The sequence below is a fragment of the Papaver somniferum genome, chromosome 9 (genome assembly GCF_003573695.1).
Source record: "Papaver somniferum cultivar HN1 chromosome 9, ASM357369v1, whole genome shotgun sequence".
NCBI lineage: Eukaryota > Viridiplantae > Streptophyta > Magnoliopsida > Ranunculales > Papaveraceae > Papaver > Papaver somniferum.
The window spans coordinates 198,921,653-198,943,166 of NC_039366.1; the positions used below are offsets into that span (position 1 = coordinate 198,921,653).

Here is a 21,514-nt window from a genome sequence, read left to right on the forward strand (position 1 = left end):
AGCTCATCTCCATGCCTGAGCACTTCTACCCCCAGAAAGAATGATAAATCACCCAAATCTTTCAGTGCAAAGAATGCACTGAGATCAACAATTAATGAAGATATTTCATCTGCATGGAATCCCGTAACTATTATGTCATCTACATAAACCAGAACATATAGAGTTGACCGTGATGATTGGCGAATAAATAGTGAGCTGTCTGCAATAGACCCCTTGAAGCCGATAAGTTCTGAGCTTCGAAAACCAGGCCCTAGGCGCCTGTTTGAGGCCATAAAGAGATTTGTGCAACTTGCATACATGCGTGGGATAATTTTCATCTACATATCCCTGAGGCTGCTGCATGTATACATCCTCCTCCAATGTTCCATGCAAAAACGCATTTTCCACATCCAACTGCTTGATTGGCCAGTGGTGCATAACTACAATAGATAGCACAAGACGGATGGTGCATGGTTTAACCACTGGGGAAAAAGTTTCACCATAATCGATCCCCTGTTGTTGGCTGTAACCTTTGGCCACCAGACGGGCTTTCCTTTTGTTGATCGAACCATCTGGGTTCTATTTGATTCTGTAAACCCATTTGGATCCCACAACATTCATACCTTGCTCATATTTGACAAGAGAGTAAGTCCCATTCCGAATCAGTGCATTAATCTGAACATCCATTGCCTCCCTCCAATCTGGATATTTATGTGCAGCAGAAAAGCAGGTAGGTTCCATGAAGGCTGCATCAGGCAAGGTATGTTTGGAGGAAATGAGACAGAGCTTTTGAATTGGCTTGTGGATGCCAGATTTCGCTCGTGTCATCATTGGGTGCACATGGCCTCCACTGTGGTCTTCCTCAGAAGCAAGAGCAGTTGTAATTGGCAATGTGGATTCATTAGGTGAAGATGGATTGGAGTGAGATGCAGCAGTCGATGATGAATCCAGCTCCATGTCAGGTGTATCAGCAGAGACAGAGGATGTAGCCTGAATTGGTGCAACTTCTGGAATTTGCTGAGCAGGCACTTGTTGATGGTAGGCACCCTGTTGGACAGACCCACTACTATTGCGAAAAGGATGCTCAAAGAAAATACCCGTGCTAGAATGCACTATACCTGGATTTGGCATCGGTGACTGCTGCTTGAGGGATAAAAATGGGAATGTGTTTTCCTCAAATCTAACATGCCTAGAAGTATATATCATGTTTGTTTCTCTGTGTAAGCACATGTAACCCTTATGAGCATTACTGTAACCTATAAAGACACAAGGAAGTGACCTAGGTTCTAGTTTGTCACTGTTATATTGCCTTAAGCAAGGATATGCCAAGCATCCAAAGACCTTGAGAAAGGAATGATTTGGTGGCCTGTTGAATAAAAGTTCAAGTGGAGTTTTTGAATCTGACCGTGATTTTGGCAGTCTGTTAATGAGATAGCATGCAGTAATAAAGGCATCTTCCCAGAATGATTTAGGCATATGTGCATGAAAAAGTAGAGCCAAACCAGACTCTGTGACATGTCTGATTCGACGCTCAGCCAATCCATTTTGAGGAGACGTGTGAGGACATGAAAAACGATGTTGGATGCCTGAGTCATTTAGATAAGAAGTGAACTTCTTGTATTCTAAAGCATTATCTGACTGGAATTTTTTTATTTTATTGTCTGTAAGGTTTTCAAATTGCTTCCTAAATAGAATAAATGTTTGCAATGCATCAAAACGCTGTACTAGCGGAAAAATCCATGTATAATGTGAGAATACATCCATAAACAAGATATAATAGCGAAAGCCAGTTCTTGACAATGATGGAGAGACCCAAATATCTGAGACATCTAAGCTCAAAGGTTTATTATAAGCAGTGTTACTAAGTGAGAAAGATAACTTCTTGCTTTTACTCACATGGCAAGAGTGACATAACTCAAATTTTTTATTGCTAACTGGAAGGGAAAACTGATGACAAATTTTCGACACAGTGCTAAGCATAGGATGACCTAAACGTTGATGCCATGTTGGAAGAGTTGAGGAAACCATTGCGGTTGGTTTTATTGAACACTTTGGCAAACTGACTCCATCAAACACATACAACCCATTTTTATTGATCTCTTTTAGCAGCAGGCTCCTCGTGCGCTTGTCCTTTACAACAAAAAAACCAGAGTGAAACTCAAAAAAGACATTGTTGTCTTTACAAAATTGTGAAACTGATAGGAGATTAGTTTTAATCTGAGAAACATGATAGATATTGTTCAACGAAAAAATACGTGAGTTTAGTGTAAAGGAACCATTACCAACGTTGGAAATATCCAGTGCATTACCATTTCCCACATGAACTTGCTCAGTACCATGGTATTCATGGGGAATGGACAAGTTGCGCATGTCAGTTGTAAGGTGGTGAGTTGCTCTTGTGTCTGTCACCCATTCATTGTTTAGATGACCACCAGGGAAGGTACCATAGGAAGCAGGAGAACGATTGGAGTTGTTACTAGATTTCTCATAACGGAACCAACATCTGTCTCCCAGATGTCCTTTCTTCTTACAAATGTGGAACTTCTCTACAATCTGTTGATTGCGTTGATACTGCTGCGATCGATTGTTTGATGATTTGTTGTTATACTGATACCCCTGATTGTTAAATCTCCTTGGATCTCCTCTGATGGATGACCCTGTGTGGGTTACAGCCACATTTGCAACTGGGGTCTGTAATAATGATAACTGCTGCTCTTGACGCATCTCAAAGGTAACTAGATCAGAGTAGAAGGAGTCGATATCCATGTCATCTACAGTGCTTAACGCTGTGACAATGGTATCATAACTCTGATTGAGGCCATTACTAATGGCTTGTTTTTTTTCATTTGTGGTAACAGCGCAGCCAGACTCTGCTAATTGAGCAAATAAGGATTTAACATCATTCAAATAGGTTTTGAGTGTTTTGTTACCTTTGGACATGCAGTGAAGTTGTTTCTTTAGATTCATCTGATGATGAAACGTCTTAGGTGCATACTCCGATTCGATTTTATCCCAAACCTCTTTTGCAGATGTGAGATGGGCTACATTGCTGAGAATTTCTGGAGTTAACGTTGAATTCAACCATACAACAATTAAAGAGTCCTGATGTTCATATGCTGTGAACTCGGGATTAACATCATCACTGTTTGGTAATGTTTTTGCAGGAACTGGTTTGGTTCCATCCACAAATCCATTGAGGTCATACCCCTTTAGGATGGGTTCGAACTGTGCTTTCCACAGAATATGATTAGTTTATGTATGTTTTAATGTTACTGAATGATGAATCTGGACCTGTCTGAGGGTATTTGTGGTGTCTGCCATAGATGGATTTTTTTGTGTGTTTCTGGTTTTGTTGCAGAAGATGGCCTGGTTGGTTCTGATTGTAACTGCGGAAAGCGAAGGGATCAAACCCTTCTGATACCAAGTTAGAAAAGGATTTTCTGGTGAATGCTTCCACACATTAATCGTGTAGATAGCATATATATTTATAGTCAATTTATATCTCAATTTGTTACAATATACTTAACAACCTAAAGAGATTACACGCCATTATTGTAGGCTACAGACTTTGACAGAATACTTGGTCAGGGTCTTTGGTCTTGAGGCTTAATAGGCAAGTCTTATGGAGTCTTGATAACACTGTAATTCAATTAAAAATTGCTCACACAAAAGAAAAGAGAGCTTAGGTTATTTCCAAGCCAGTTCTGATGTCTATGAGATCTACCACACAAGATCGCAAGGTTTGTGGCTACCCTATTAGTTGCATAACTTATAATGTTTAATTTTGTGATTTCAAAATATTTCCTAATTAAAAGTTACATTTTCATGACGATTTGTTGTATTTATGAATCTTCCTCCAATTACAGCAGCATGTTCTTCAATCAAGAGGTGCAGGATTTTTTCTTTATCACTTTCAAACTCCATTTTTAAGCCATAATCCGCCGCCCATTGAAGAGTTGTTGCTGCTACAACCCTAATCAGATCTCCTTTGTTGGTGAAGGAGACGAGAATTTCTTTTGCTCCTTTATAGTGCCCTGCAAAGTCGGTAAGAATTAAGATAAAACCTATTATCTCACTGTCATTTGTAGGTATGAATATAGCAATGTTTATTTGTGGTATAGAAATCCTGTTTTTCCCAATAAAGATTGTATTGGATATGTAACTATCTGGCTTGATTTTCACTGTAAGAGACATGGCACTAATTAGCTTTATATTTATCATGGTCTGCCAATATTGTGTTCATATGATGGATAATGCCTCTAGCTGTTTCAGATGGGGTTTCTTTTTTCTTTTGAAAAACTAGGAGACATCTTGTCTTTCATATATGCCAATTTATGATAGCATAGAGCTCAATATATATTAGGTTGTTGTATACATGTATCTTTCTGAGAAACCAATTTTTCCTCCACTCATGGTAGTTTGAGCTAAGGATATTATTCTCTTTCACACATCTAGGGTTTGCTTTGTTTCTCATCTTCTTTAACTTAATTAAATTTTGCGAATTTCGTATCTATGAGTAGCTAAATACTTATTTATTGGTTAAGGGTTTTAAGTTGATTTCTCAAACATGATATTCATTCAATGAATTAGCTTTGTCTCTGTTTTGTCGTTTATGACTCATTGTTAATATTTCCATATGACTTGAATGTTTGTTTAGTTGAGTCCGGATTCAATTGTGTTTGCCTTTACATCTAAAGCTAAATTAGGGTTTTTAATACGTAAAAGTTGTCAAATTATGATTTCAAGTAGCATAAGTGTGATTGTTTCTTGTAGTGATACATCATAGCAATTACATATGAATCATAACTTTTGTTAAATTGAATTAGTGCGTTTTCCATGTTCAACTATATTGATTAGCCTAATTTCACAAAACGTAATGCTCGCTGGGAATTAAACTTAATTAATTTTTCTACACGTTAGGTTGTTCTCAAAGTAGAATTCACTCTTGCATCTTTTAATGTATATGTGACGAACTTGAAAATTAGCGGGATATTCTTGCGATCAAGGTATCTTAGGGTTTTTGATAAAAGAGAGATTAAATTACCAATTCTAATTATTGATATGAATATATGTTTTTGAATGATACAATCCCTATTCATCATATTGATTACTTTCAAAACATTTGCTTTGCTTTCTTTTTACCGAGTCTTATTTATTGTTTTACTTTGAACAATTCTAAAACCAAATTCTCTCTTTTGTTACTTAAAAAATTGAAATCGGATAACAACAATACCTTCCCATGGAATGAATCTTTCTTACTATTGTACTTAAACTATATCTTTTGAAAGTGAGAAAATTATTATAATTTTGATGTGGTACGACGCATCAAATTTTTGCCTGCTGTCGGGGAGGCAGTGGATTGTTATTTTGCATTCAATTTCTTATTTCAGTTTTTTAACTTAGTTTATTCTATAAAAAAAAATCCAGGTACGATCTCTTTTGTGAATGCTTAAAGAAGGCAAACCAAGTCTCATTGGTATACGTCTTCGATCAGGCACTTTACTAAAAGACTATGTACGAGCGGTGAACACTCTGCTTCCTCCTAATTCTTCACCAAGTGAATTTCATATTCGGACAAAGAGGAAGAACGAGAAGAGATGAGCGGTAAAATGGATCCTCCATCGGTTATAAGGACAATCAAGGATCTAACATCACCATCGTTAGATCAACAAGAACTTTGCATCAACTTAGACGATTCAATTAAGCTCAAATATCAAATGATACACTGGTTACCAAAGTTTAAGAGGTTTGCAGGGGATGATGCTAACTGTTATTTGCAACTATTTCAACATAGGTAGAAGAGTCTTAGGCCAGCTGGGACAAATTCAGAGAGAGCTTTACTAACAGCTTTTTCATTCTCTTTGATTGATTTTGCGGAAGAATGGTTTTATAATTTACCAGCTGGGAGTGTTACAACATGGATCGAGATGAAGCATAAATTCCTAAAAAAGTATTTTCCTTCCTCAAAATCTTTAGCAATTTGTAAGAAAATTAGTGGGATTAAATATATTTCAGGTGAATCTCTCTACGAGTATTGATAAAGGTACAAGAAATTGCTATCAAGCTGTCTACACCATCAATATAGTGATCAGCTGCTTATTCAGAACTTCTACAAAGGCATGATTCCTTAAGATCGATATCTCTTCGATGCGGCCATTAAACAACAAACATGCAGCTCTTCTATATAAGAGGAGATCCAATGATTAGGCGGGTTAATGAAGTTACTAAAATCACATATTGAAGAGAGAATGGGTAGTATGGGGAGGATGATACAAAATATGGTTGTCGTTATTCTACCATCATGTTACGAAAAGTTGGAACAAGCAATGTTATCTTCCAAATCAGTAAATAAGGTATGATCCCCATTCCAACATTTATAATCTTGGATTGAGAGATCACCCCAACTTCAGTTACGCGAACAAGCAAGCTTCGGTTCAACAACCTATGTTCAATCGTCTAAGTGGGTTCCAACAACAATAAACTCAAAATCAGAATTCTAATCTTGATGAGAAACTCAACACCATGATGGAAGGAATTACATCTATATTCCAAAGTCAGCATAAAACCAAGAGTGCTATCAAGGACTTGGAAACACAAATGAGTTTGATGGATAATGAGTTGAATCAATTGAAGGTACAAAATAGTGTGAAACTCCGTTATCAATCTTTTGTTAACCCAAGAAATAGTATCAGTGTTGTCACATTGAGAAGTGGTACACAACTTGCGCAAGCTGAAATTAATGAAGCGGGCGATACGGTAACCCGAAAATATCCAGTTTTGAAGGGAGAAATTTGGATTTTCCTCAAACTCATGAGGTACTTAAATCCAAAACCAAAACTCATATTCCTCATTTACCTTTCTTTTGCAGGTTTCCAAGAAGGCGGAACAAGACAAGGAGAATTCAGATATTTCAAGAAGATACAAGTGAACATCCCTCTTATGGATGCTATCAATCAAGTTTCCAAATATGCAAGGTGTTTGAAGGACTTATGTACCAACAAACAAAGACTCACGGTAATGAGGTAATGAGTGTGGGAGTGAATACTTCGGCAAACTTGCAAAAGAAACTTCCACTCAAATGTAAAGATCCCGGTAGTTTTGATGTTTTCATTAAGATCGGTAACTTTACACTTGAAAAAGCCATGCTAGACTTAGGAACATCCGTTAATGTTATGCCTGCATCTATTTATGAATGTCTGAATTTAGGCCTCTTAAGAATACATGTATTGTTTTGCAATTAACCGATCGTTTTAATTTTTTCTCTAAGGGTATTATTAAGGATGTTTTACAATTAACTTGTATTTCCAGCTTAATCAATTTTTATTTCGAGCTGACTTTTATATGCTAGAGATGCGATGGCATGACACTCCAAACTTTTTCCTTCTGAGTACTTTATTGGTACTAAAACAGAAAGGGAAAGAAAGGGGAGGGAAGGGGGATTCTTCTTCTTCTAATGTTTTTCCTCTTTTTTTTTTATTTTTCCATCTGTCTTCTTTTTCTTTTTCTGGCAACTAAAAATATGAGGAACTAGACAGAAATTTTGCTTGAATGAACCCTGTGGACGTGCGAACTTCGTTGAGTCAACTTATGTTGTTGATGTTGGTTGTAAACAAGGTGGAGAAATTTCCTTCATTTTCTTCAATTTGGAAAATGTTTGAAGTAGTCATTATCGTTATCCACCTGAACAAGTGATTCTTGTCAACTGATGGGTTTGAGCTATTGCACTTAACGAGTTGGTTGAACGGGTATTTTGTTATGATTTCATCCTTGAGTTGAAATTGTTTTGAGCACAGCAAAACTAGGGTTTTACATTTAAATTTGGGATTTTTCCCAAAACTGTTTGCAATATCAAATACATAATTAATGCTTGAATGGGTTGAAGTAAGTCTATTAAAATACTCTATGCCTATGGATATTGCAAGAACGTCAGAAAGTTATCACCAAAAACAGAATTATTCAAAGTGGGTTTTAAAGCAAAACCTTTTGCAGTCAACACCTTGAGATCATTTCATGCTGGATTCTACTTCTTTCTCCATCAAAGTACGCAATGCAGCTTCATTTGACGATTGAGCCAAACCACACAACATTTCACTTGCGGAAACTAATCAGTAGTTATATTTTCTACACTCTCTAAGAACCCTCTCTACCCTAGCTCTGATACCATGTTAAAAATGACAGGTATAGAGGAGAGCAGAGAGGGAGAAACACAGAGATCCTGAAACTGCTACATTTTCATTAACTTTTGCATAGAGAATAATAGACTCTATTTATACAACATAGAGAACTCCGCACTTTCACAATTACTTGACCATTTGTAACTACCATTACTCTGACCACTAAACTCAACGACTAACATCTCAAAACAACTACTGCCACTAGTTAAACTAAAACATGAAGGAAGGAACTTTCTCGGGTTAGTCTTGATTTTTTTATTTGTTATTGTTGATGAGTAAAATGCAGGTTTGTGTCTGTGATAGGTGCCTAATAGTGTGCATTTCTATATCATTTTATTGGCATTTCATCGCATTACAAATGCTTCGGTATCCATTTTGCTCCAAATCTTGCATCTCGTGTATATATCTGTTAATGAGTAATTTTATTTTAATAATCCTATACTGTGTTGTTATTACAGGTTAGCAAGTAGATGGACTTTCAGCTTGGTTCTACAATCACATATTGGGGACAACTACGTTTTAAAGTTCTGGCTGTGAGGTGCACACCAGACTTCACCACTTCTCCATGACTCTATTCTTTAAAGTTCTGTTTGTGCTTATTTTTTGATGAATTTTAGGTGTGCTTTGGAATTGCATTTCCTGGTTCACCATTTTCACTAAGTTTCCTTCGCACCAAAAGAATAATGAGTCATTTAATCTTTATGTTGTATGTGAGGTCCAGGTTCTGCTTTAAACTTTCAGTGCTTCCTTCCTCGTTCTTTATGGAATTGCAATAGCAACTGAGGGATGGGGAGGTTGTTTCTAGCCACGTATTTGAAGGGGCGATAACTGTTTTTTTTTTAAATTTCTCTTAACAGTCGCTTTTACTAACCTGAAGTTGCTTGTTTATCAATGCAGACGAGAAATGGTCTCTCGGTAACTTACTCAGCACCACAGAGATCAGCTGGACTGCTGCTCTGGTAGTTGGAGATCCTACAAATTCACGGGATAAAGATGGTCATTTTGTGCTTCCAAGTGCTGATTTCATGAAATCGAGGGATCATTTTTGCAACGAAGAATTAGTTGCAGGCTTATTCTTCTGCAGATTTAAAACTGGAGGAATATGTTGGTGTAACTCACCTACAGATGTGGGTAACAGAAGAGAGATGTGTGCTCATGCCAGAATTCATGCTTTGGAGGAGGCAGCAAAAACAGAATGGTTTCCCTAGAACCGTAAATCTCAATACGTTACCCCTTTTGATTGTCTGCTAAACCCTTGGTTTGGGCCGGTAGACTTGTTTTCCTTGTCTACAATTTTTGAATTGCTTGGCCATTTGCTTTGAAATAGTGTTAGTTCTGCATTAGTAAGTCAGCTCAGGTCCCTGTCATGTTTTTTCCAAGTCCTTGTGCAACGCTATAATGCTTGGTTCTTGCTTATTGTTGGTTTCCTAATAACCTTTTGTTTTTTGTAGCAAGTTCCAAGTTCCTGTTTTAAAAGCTCAAGGATCTTTGTACTTTGTAATCTCCTGTTTCCACTGCAGTCTTGTAATTACAGCTCATTTATTAGGTAGTGTATATTATTTAGTCTTTTAATAGATCGTCCAGGGTACATCTGCAGGGGATTGATTGATTTCTTCGAACAAAGGCAAGATTCGTAATTGAAACAACAGTCACCAAGGTTAAAAACCAACAAGACATCTGCCACTAGTGAGGAGTAGTACCCAAATGCACTGGTGTGAATTAATAGTAAGGTGTGAAGGTGTGGAGAACCAATGAAAAGTTACCTAAGAACAACACACAAACAACTAATTCGAATCAGGCTTGGTTACTATAAAGAAGAGAATGATATAAAGTATTGAGTCCAAAGAAGGACCAAGAAGCCTACAGGTGCTCAGATGAAAAGACACCGTAAATGATGAGTCCCGGAAACTCAGCCATTCCGAAAACAATTTCCAGAAACCTATATGTTTTGACAACTTACAATGTGAGGCCAGGAGTCCATGAACAAACTGCCAACTAGCAGACATCTTGAAGCCAATTTCCAGAAACCTAAATGTTCTTCAATTTACAAGATGAGGCGAGGAGGCCGTAAACAAACTGCCAACTATCGTAATATCATAACTCATAAGCAGTGTACACAATGCATCCGCCACTACACAGACTTTCAACTTTTTCATCCTGCCTACATACATAAAAGAGAAGCAAACTACAACAGAACCAAAGCTCCAACCTTTAACAGGGGGTAAAACTCAACAGTGTAGAATGCTGAATTCCAAACCAGCAGAAAAAGTTGGCAAGTTGAAAGCTGTGGTATAATAGCTTCTAACAATTCAGTACTGTTCAGATACAACAGCTAACAAAGTTATGAACACCTAAACAACGATGTATTAGCCACTAGACGCATCATGCAGCACAAACATTTTGCATCACTTTTCAACCCGTATCAGATGCCATAAAAACTAACCTACCTTATAACTTGGGCATCACAGACAAACAAATCATATAACTTGTATCTTTCAAACTCTGCAAAACCAGAATTCTATTTCTGGTACTAGCATACCTGGCTAACTTTAAGAAAATCAAATGTATTCTATTTCTGACGACCAAAAAAATAAAAGAGAGAGCAGCTTTAAAAATGATTGACCAAATTTTAAACCAACCCATGCAACCAAATAAATACAGTATGAAACTTTTTGGTGTTCCTTACTAGCTGTCAATGCATCTCCAAGATTGGCAATGAGCAGTACCTTGAACTTGTTTCACCTTCTCTTCTGTAATGCAAAACAAAAAATCCATTTTCAATGGATCCCAAACAACTTTAAACTAATCTTTAAAAATTAATGAGGAAAAGATAAAAATACCTTAATTTGATACTTAGTCCCCACGGAATCAGATTCGAGCACTTTTACAACTTCATCCCTAATGTCCTCGGGAACATCCTCCACAGTAGGCATGTCCAACACCTTCTTCGAGTCCAACCTTGCAAGCAGGTGTGCAACACTGTTAGCTTCACCTTTTATATAGCTGAACAAACACACAATATTATTTTTTTTCAAGTTCTTCTTTCTTATGAACAATTTCGGTAACCATATCCCGATACTCAGATTTAATATCATTCTCTCCATTAGCAGCACCAACAACAGCTTTCTCATCGCTTTCAATCCACAAATGAAGTGGTTGAGGTAGCTTTTCTATGATCTTTCCCCCCGCCTCCATAGCATACAAGATTCCGTGAATTTTGCTAGCAACTATGGATGTGTTATTATCTAAAGGGCGGAAACCCCCAATTACCCATTTGCCAAGACTACTTTTTCCTCCCATGATGCCATCTGCATACTTCCCTCCATGAACCCTCGCTACAAACGCACATTTACTTCCATGACCCTTCACAGATGCATCTGTATTGAACTTGAGGATGATGTTCATTGGTGGGATAGGCCACCTAGTGTAAAACACCGGCTTGGATTTCTTGGTAGAAAAACTTCTGGTGAAATTCATATTCTGTAGTTTCCTTACAATCCTCACCATGATTCATACAGCAACAACAAACTGTAATATTATAATAGAAGTTTTCAGCACAACTTCAAAATGCCAAGAAAGAGAAATAAAAAGCAACAAAAAAAAGGAAAATGTACAAAACATTCCTAGTATTAGGACCCGATCCACAAAACCATCATATTGTTACAAACTATCAACAAAATGGTCACACTTCCGTTAAAAAGAGAGTTAAGTGATGACTCACAGTTAAATATGTCAATCAAATTACCTATATGTCCTCCCTACTTATCCCTCCATACACAATTATAAATTTTGCCTTCATTGCAATTGTTTTGATGGTGGTGCTATTAGTAAGTGGTGGTGCCGCCACTTACACACCGCTACACCGCATTCAGGATCGTTACACCACATTCAGGTTCGTTACACCGAATTCACCGAAAGGGTTCACCGAATTCTTAAGCTTCCACCACCACCACCACCACCACCTCTTCAACTAATTAGTTAAATGGAAAGGGTATTTTGAAGGAGGGTATTTTACGAAAAGATAACACCGTTTTATTCAAAAAGTGTTAAATCGGATGGAAGTATGACTGTTCCGTGAACGAATTACAAAAGTGTCACCATTTTGTGACCGAAATACAAAAAGTGTGACCATTCTATAAATGGCCCAAAAAAAAAAACAATACTGAAACAAGCCAGCAAGGATGGACCAAGACAGTAACCCAAAATGCCAAAGTAAAGGCAGAATATTCATTTTCATACTTATCTTGATGATCATACTAAGAATGTCTCAAACCAATTATTTTTATGTAACAAACCATGACACTTCAATTGGAGATCAGTGGAAGGATTTATCATCAGTAAAACTAAGTCTGATCCTTTTGATACTCCAATCAGGATATACATGAACTAAAATGCGTTTTGCCTATATAATTGAAAACTAAAACAGATCATTCAATAGAATCTATTGTAAAAGACAGAAGAAAATAAATAAAACTGTTGAAAAAACCTCTCCCTGTTATGTAAAGAAGACAAATCCTTTCTTGTAAAACCCGGCATATTGAAATTTTATTCCCGTAGTTGCCATGACTACCCTATCAAATCTCAAACCCTTACCATATAGCATCCTTCCACTTCCTAAAAATTGCAGAAATCCTCTGAAGGAAATATGTTCCTTCTTCTCACAGAGTGATGAACTCGATTATATATGATATGAACTATCAATTGAAACTTGAAAGATAATAAGAAGAATGAGAAACCCTAGATTACCTTGAAAGAGAAAGAGCTTCGATCTGTAGAGGAGAGGTGGTGGTTGCTGCTATTGAAGTTCGTGGGTTTGGAGAAGAATCGTCGGAAGAAACGAAGAAGAAGTTGAAGAAAGAGAAGGTAAAGAGTGAAATATATTCTCTCTACCAAACCTAGATTGGATGGCTCAGATTGACCATCATAATTCTAATCCACAGCTATCAGTATCCGGTTTTTTTGGTTTCGGTAACTCCGGGAATTTCTTAGAACCAGGTACCTGTACCCCTCTACCGGTTCCAATTTTTAACCTCGTTTCGTGTACTTCCTACACCGATTCTTGTGCAGCTCTAAGATTCACCATGCCCTCGTGTGGTTCTTAATAGAATGTGAAGGGAATGAAAATATGAAAATCTACAAAACCGGAAATATGTGAAATTCCAAAAATAAATCAGAATTATCTTTCTAATGATGGTGGTGGTTTGAGACTTAGTATCCGAATGATGGTGGTGAGTTTAGTTGTTCTCGGAAAAGAAAAGAAAAGTATTTGATGGTAGGTTGGACATTTGTGCTGATGATAATATGAAAATAATTGAACCTCGTCTAAACAAGTAGTATTACCAATTCTAACCTCGTCATCTTGATTATGTGAATAACTATCCTCATTTTCGTTCGTCTCAGCCATCAGTTTGAGGGATTCCTCTATAAAAGGTTTACTTATTGGTGCAGTTTGTTTATTCATTTCTAGAACAAATATATTTGTACTCTAGGTTAACTGCTTGAGAGACTCTTCTAAAGATATGGAAGAATCATAAATAGCACCATGGTTCAACTGTTTGATTAAATCATTCAACGGGGAATTAGTACTATAATATTCCTTATTTTCTTGCTCGTGTGACCTGTGCGCATGCAGATAGTAATTGGGATCACCATGGTATGAGCCATAACCTTGAAAAGATTGATGTTCCTAATCACTATTCACACTATGGTCAAAAGAATGATGTCCATTTTGAAAATCAGTCGGATATTCATTGTATTAGCTATTGTAATACCAGTTCGACATCCTAACTGCAAGGGAATTCTAAACAATCACAAACAAGGCTGACTCGACCAAATCAAACCTACTGAATCTAGCAAACAAAAAGCATGATGGTTCTCTTAGATTGTTTCTAAACCATCTTCTATTCTTCCGAAAGGAAACTAGGTATAGTTTTAGTAAACCTCTCTAGAACGATCCGAATAAAGTAAGTCGAAGAGAAGTAGGAGAAGCTCAGAGGAGATTTGATGCCCCACCTTTTTGGCAACGTTTCTCGTTAAGGCGAATCTACTCGACTTACATTAATCTTCCTGAACTTTCAGTTAGGCTAAAAAAAATATACAATACAGTCCTTTTGAACGAATTTCCAACAAGCTCGTTACGCTATCGGTCTTGTTATAGTCCAAAATTTAAGGCTTAGGTTTGCGTAGGTTACGTATTCCTAAGGCAGGCAAGAAGGAAACAGTGATGAAATTCGAGTCCTTATCTTGTATTTCCCAAGCCTTTCCCTTTACTAGAAAATTAAAACCGTATTCAGGTCCTCAACATATATGCACCTTAAGGAAGACAGTAAACCTGCTGACAGGAGATTCGCAAGTATTTAGAAGTTTACCTCCCGTACCAGATGGGCGAAGAACCATTGAAGTCGACTTGTGCCACTGACTCCTGTGTCAATGTGCGAACTCGAGGGACCGAGACAGTATCGTAACCGTCATCCTTCCCTACAAACAGTTTATATTTAACTTAACCCTTCTTTAGGATTTAAAATAAAAATAATCCAATGTCCAAAATGTCCAAAAGTCCAAAAAATAAAAATAAAATTACAAAAATAACCTCAAACCCTAATACACTTTTCTAAACTTTACAAAAATAAATAAAAGTCCAAAAATAAAAATAAAATAACTAAAATAAAAATTATTTTTTCCCCCGTTCTTTTCGCTTTGTCTAGCGTTTAATCCCTCAGGTCTTTCGTCTCCAATTCCTTTTTGATTCAAAACCTGTAATAAATAGACAAATACCCAATAACGTAAAATAGAATTAAAAAAAAAAACTAAAAAAGATCTAAACCCTAAACCTAAACACAAATCCCCGGCAGCGGCGCAAAAAATTGATGTGATTTTAAAGTGGTAAGTAGAGTATCGTTCGCTCGGACTTGCGAAGATTCGAGTTTCTAAATTTAATAAAAATATATACAAAAAATATTAACAATGGAGAGAGGTATTGGGATTAAGATTTCGCCAAATTCATAACACAAGGTTCAACTATTATTCTTTGAACAATTATAGCTCAATAAATATAAACATGGACTCTGATTTTGCCAAAGTAGATTCTCAATATGTCAGTTATAAATCATAAGCATGAGACATCAAAATATCTAAGCAAGCATGACCCATCAAATAAATTGATAACTAATTAATTCAAATCATAAATTAAACTAAAATAAGTTCAAAAGACATAAAAAGAATAAAATAATTTTACCCATGTATGAAATTCGTCTTCCTCCGTCATCCCAGTGTTGGGGTTTAGCTCATCATGTCGAAAACACACTCAAAATATTTATTCATGGCTCAATAGTGTGTACAATATGTGCTAAAATAATTACACAGTCAAACAACAACGGATATAAGTGTTACAAAGTTCTGTTAAGACTATTGCGAAGAAGGAAATATCAACAGTAAGCTTACAGGACGTCGCGATAGGTCTTTCGCGACTTTCCTCTTCCTTCTACAATGTTTTTCCTCGTCCAACAACGTTTTTCTTCATCCTTCACCACTAGCAGCAGCAGAGCATGTAATCTTTGATTCTCGCCTCGTCAAGCCTCCTCAGCCTCCCAAACTCTCGACACCCATTCTACGTGACCCAAGCAATCTATTTATAAGAAAAAGACCGATTAAATCTCTCAAAAATCTTCCAAAATTTCTTTCTTTCTCTTCACGGCCAAGTTGCGACAATATCTTGTTTTATATTTCCTACGCGTTTTTAATTTAAACTCTTCCTTAGATAGATATCAATCTTTGGAAAAAGTATCTCATCTTTTTTCTTCCTATATTTCCAAACATAAACTTAAACACGCCAATTTCCCTTTTTTTTCCGTTGAGGATAAAATACGTCGATTGACCCCAGATTAATCAAGTTAAACACACATACTAGATTTTTAGACCCATAAGGAGTCTATCCCATGAATTTCAGGGCTTTAATCTACCTCAAACTCTTCCAAATTTCGATCACCAAAACTGCCAGTTGATAATGTTTTTCCTAGGGGTGGGACTTGGGTTGGTTGGCGGGTTCGAAAGCTTGGCCGAGGAAGACCCGAGCTACGAATTATTTGCCCAGATTGCCCATCGAACCCGTGGAACCCATTGAGGTGTCGCCCAAGTTCTGTTCCTCGGGTTCCCCGGGTTCCTTGGGTTGGCCCAAGTTCCACTAGACATACAAGTTTGTTAATGTGATAATAATAAATTTAGTAATAATAAAATTTAATTGTTCCATTTATTTTAAATTTCCAAATAACTGAAGATTATTTACAATAATATAAACTCTTTTTCATGTGTAAATGATTAATGAGATAGATATAATTTATATTTCATTAATAGATTTGAAGATAATATCTTAAATTTCTCTAAATATATGAATATACAAATTATAAAAGATATCTTACATATAGTTCTTCGGGTTGGGCGGGTTGTTTGGGTTAGAAATATTTGTGCCCATGCTTGCCCAAATTTAACTCGGGTTCATAAATTTTATGCCCGAGCTTGCCCAAAGTTTTGAAATACGTTGTCCATGTCCGCCCAACGTTCGGGTTGGGTGGGTTGACCCAACCCAAGTCCCACCCCTAGTTTTTCCCCCTTTTTCTATTTTTGAACATGAAAGGATAAGGGGGTGCCCCTTTTCCGTTGGTCACCCCTTATCCCCTGTAGGAGTCCGTTTAACATTTGTCCCTTTGGTTCCTTTAATAATTTTTCTGGGATGAATTTTTCGGGGTACTACTGGGGTGCCTTTAACACAGTTCCGGGGTACTTCTGGTACGTCTTCTACGAAGGTTCAAATACCTTTTTTCTAGAAAATTTTGCCGCAAGAGCTTATTTTCCCAAAAACACCTACAAATACATAAAATAACCAAATAAATACAAAATCGAGGGCTAACAGTATATACAATCAGGACAAATTAGACACAAAAATGTGTTTTATCACCCACCACCACCACTATATGGGATGTGTTTTTATCAGGTACATATCCATATGGCACGTGTATCCAGAAATTATACATCCATATGGTATGTGTAATGGGAAGTTATGCATCAAAAAAACGTACAATAAATACATGTATTGATTTAATATTCATTTATAATAATTTATCCATTTATCAATTAGTAATCAGTTTCTGTTGAATACAATAAATGAGTTAAAACACGAGAAACGTAAAAAAAAAAATCCTAAAAATAAGCCACGGTATCCTATAATAGAAATGTTCCCTTCCCTTCTTGTCTCCTCTTGTTTGCATATCTACAAAAAAATAAAACATCCATGGGATTAGGTTGGATGAACAAAAACATAAAATAAAATTATAGAATAATTACAAGGCAAACAACAAAGATCACATAAATGCACTTTCATAACTTATCTTAGCATGTGTAATTAGGAGTTACACATTTACACATGCATCCGTCCAGTGTAACTAGGAGTTACACATGCATATAACATGTTTAATTAGGAGTTACACATACATCTGACTAGTGTAACTAGGAGTTGCACATGCATACATCATATGTAATTAGGAGCTACACATGCATATTTGCATGTGTACTCATGCATAAAAACATAAAAGTACAATACCGTATCAGATCCTTTTATCTCACAACTTAAACTTTAATAGTAAGAAATAAGTCATATGGCTATCTGCATCAAATGTGACTTAATGTAAACCTACATGTCAAAGTTAGTCTTCCTAATTTTTGATTTGCAAAAAAATGCAAGCTGGTATGAGCAGCTGAGTAAGATACCTCATCATTCTCTATAGTTTTTGAAGATATAGATTTTGAAGATCTTCAAACATAACATAAATCTAAGATCTGGTTTCAGCGAAAATGAAATCGTAGATCAAATCGTAAACCTAATCATAAGATAAACTTATCTTAAGATGATGAACATCAAAACCGAATCGCGTTACAACGACAGAGTTGAAAATTTCTTTTACTCCTAAAATCTCCGAGAGTTGCAGAGTAGAAAGTTTCAGATCCAAAAAAATCAGAAGATGAAAATGAATCTCTGCTGGATAATAAAGTGATATATATATATATATCTGTATGGGTACTATGGGTATTAAAATTAAATCATTTTATTAAAAAGCCCTGAAATTTGAAGTTTCGGGCCCAGTAATAACAAAATCATAAAAGAAGAGGAAATTAAGCTCATGACTTTTTTTTTGTCTTTTCTTATTCCTAGGCCCAAAATTTTTCCGTGTTTCTATCAGACCCATAGTTTTTTAAAATTATTAAAAATGCACAAAAGTGCAATTATACCCCTACGGTTACAGAAAAGGTAAATTAAGTAAGAAACCCTAGTTTAATTTCTTTTATTCTACATGCAACTTTCCTATTTTTGATTTTGTTTATTCAATTTTTTAATTTTTTTTTTGACCTAGCAGACAAAGAAAAAGAATTGAAGAAGAGAAAACTTAAGAAAGTTCCTGGTGAGATTTTCTTTCTTTAATTTTTTGTTTTCATTCAAAATTGGTTTCGATTTCATTTTTAACTTTAACTTTACTTGATACTGGCACTGAAGAAAATGAAGACACTGGTAGTGATAAACAATTGAAAACAAAGAAAAAAATGATGGTGACCAACAGATAAATGAGACCAGATAAAATAAAATGAACAACACTGCTAAGCCTGCTAAGAAAAAAAAAAAAAGTATGTTATGGTTTTGTTTCATGTGTGATGTTGATACTCCATTGTTTTATAGGTTATATGTATGCATAACTTGTTGATGAGATATATGTGGCAGAAAAACTTGTTCTGCAGTTAAATTAATATGCACAACATGTTAAAAACTACTGCATAACAAGCTATGCAGTTTTTTTAATCTGCATAACAAGTTATTCAGTTTTTTTTATCCGCATAACAAGATAACTGAACCACTGGAATTAGATGGTGAAGACAATGAATCAAAGAAGGAGGAAGCTGAACCAAAGAACGATGAGCTTGATAATGAGTATGGATCTGATAATAATGAGACTGAGAATGATGCAGTTAAGAAGTACCAGAAAATAAAAGTACACCAAAGAAAAAACATAAAAAAGTTGAGAAGTACCAGAAAAAGAAAGATATTTGTGGTAAGATTCCACTTGTGAATTTGTATGATTGTTTCGGGCTTCATTTCATTTGTTAATGTTAATTTTGATTTTTTATAAACTACCAAGATGAAAAGGAGAAAAAGAATCGGAAAAGGAAAGGATAGAAACAAGCAATGATCGTGAAGGGATAAAATGAGACATTAGCTGATGATGAAGGTATGGTGCATCATCATCTCAGCTATAATTTACTTGTTCTGCTGTTATTTTTCTATGTATAACCTGTTATGCACCAGATACAATTGTTGTATAACATGTTATGCATTTATTTTTCTATGTATAACTTGTTATGTACCAGTTACAATTGCTGTATAACATGTTATTCAATTAGTTTTTTCATGCATAATATGTTATGCAGCCTAAGTAAAAAATGCATACTAAGTTATGCATTCATTTGTATGTGTTATGCATCCATCATTTTTTCATGCATAATGTTTTTTCATGTTTTATGCAGTTAAACCTAAAGCTGGAAAACAACCAAGTAACAATAGATGTGGGTTCACAACAGTTGTTGCCTTCTTGGAAAGGTTGAAGAAAGAGGTGGTTTTTCTGCAAAGCAGTTAAGTATGTTCAAGGAGACTCCATTTTGGCCTGTCACTGACTGGTCATCTGGAATCATATCTGACTTAAAAAATAAGAGCAACCCACTCATATACTAAGTAATTGAGTTTTATGACCACGAAGATGAGACTAAACATTATTTCAAATTGTCCAAGAATAAAACAATAGAGTCAATATCTAACGAGGCTGCAACAATCTTTTGGATTCCAAGGATTCAAGGTAATAAAGGACATGAGATTCTGAATCAAGGACCGAGAGAGTGGATTCAGGAACTTAACATCGTCAAAAACAACTTCCTCAGCAAAGTAAAGAAAAATATACTAAGTAAAGTTGATGATGCACCAGTAACAGTCCTTTGGATAAAGGATACTGAAGCTGTGGTACTAGAAAAACTTCATTTGAAAGGTGAAGAAGAGGAGGTCGTGTCCCTTATATGCCTCTACATGCTTGTCTTGCAGTTTTTCTTCTAATCCATGGGAGATTCCTTAGATGTCAAATACATGGGTTTGGTGAAGGACCTAAAGACGATGCAATCAATATCATTCCATGATTTGATTCACGAATTACTAATGGAAGGCATCAAGACAATAAATAAAGAAAAATATAATATCATAAATTGCAGTGGATGTATTGTATACTTGTTGGTAAGTCAAATTAGATGGTTGCTTAAACTTAGTTAACAAATATTGATTCATAAATATTACCAATTTATGTTTTTTTGCAGATTTGGTTAGATGAACACTCTGATTCGGAAGACTGTAAATACTTTCCTACTGCTACACCAATATCTTCAAGGTGGATCTTGGGGAAAATGAAGAAAAACTTTCATAAAAAGACTATTTCAGATTTTGAGGTATTTTATTCTATGAATCAACATTTATAACTGCATATCATGTTATGCATCAAAATTTATATCTGCATAACCTGTGCATCAAATTTTATATATCTGCATAACATGTTATGCTTCAAACATTATAAGTGCCGATGAATATTTTTTCAATGAAATAGATGACGCAAATATTGGAAAATAGTCGTTAGAACTAACTTTTGTTTGTAAAAAACTTAGATTAGTTTGAATTTATTTTGAAAAATCTTTTTTAAATGACTTATCTTAATGTTAATGATGTTTATATTTGGGTTTTTCAGTTTTTTTTATGACTATATATTCTGCAGGGAAAAAACAAGCAAAAGAGGTTATGCAGTTTCTGAAAAGCATGCATAACACCTTATGCAGTTTCTTAAAAGTATGCATAACACCTTATTCAGTTTACCTCTGAACCATGAACCCATGAACCATGAACTCTTGAACCATGAACCGTTGAAAACAGAACCCTTGAACCATGAACCCCTGAACCATCTAAACCGTGAACCCTTGAGATCTTCAACCCTAAACCCCTGAAAAAGGTATTCGCAATAAAAAATACTAACATAACAACGAGGGGGCGCTGCCTTTCAACCCCCATAAATGGTCAATGACAATCAACCACAGATTCATACATCTCTATACAATCAAATCTCTAATTTTGTCATTCGAAACAAATTGAACCTAAGACACAACTTTTTCGTTAATACTAAAACAACCAAAAACAATGGTTGCATAACCTGTTCTGCAGATATTAATAGCGTGCATAACATGTTATGCATAAAAATAAAGAATGCATAAACGTTATGCACTCTTTCACTAAAGCTGCA

At 35.7% G+C, this 21,514-nt stretch overlaps 1 long non-coding RNA gene across 2 annotated transcripts; it reads right to left on the reverse strand.

Annotated features, from left to right (window-relative positions):
- Positions 1-9,901: 9,901 nt before the first annotated feature.
- LOC113307930 lies at positions 9,902-13,058 on the reverse strand. 2 transcript variants are annotated; one of them, XR_003339375.1, is made up of 4 exons: positions 12,900-13,058; positions 10,994-11,681; positions 10,114-10,903; positions 9,902-9,916 (listed from the first exon to the last, which is right to left on the reverse strand). It is a non-coding gene; the product is annotated as an uncharacterized LOC113307930 (long non-coding RNA). The 2 variants fall into 2 exon arrangements; XR_003339374.1 differs by lacking the exon at positions 9,902-9,916 and having other exon boundaries at positions 9,958-10,903.
- Between the last annotated feature and the right edge of the window lie 8,456 nt (positions 13,059-21,514).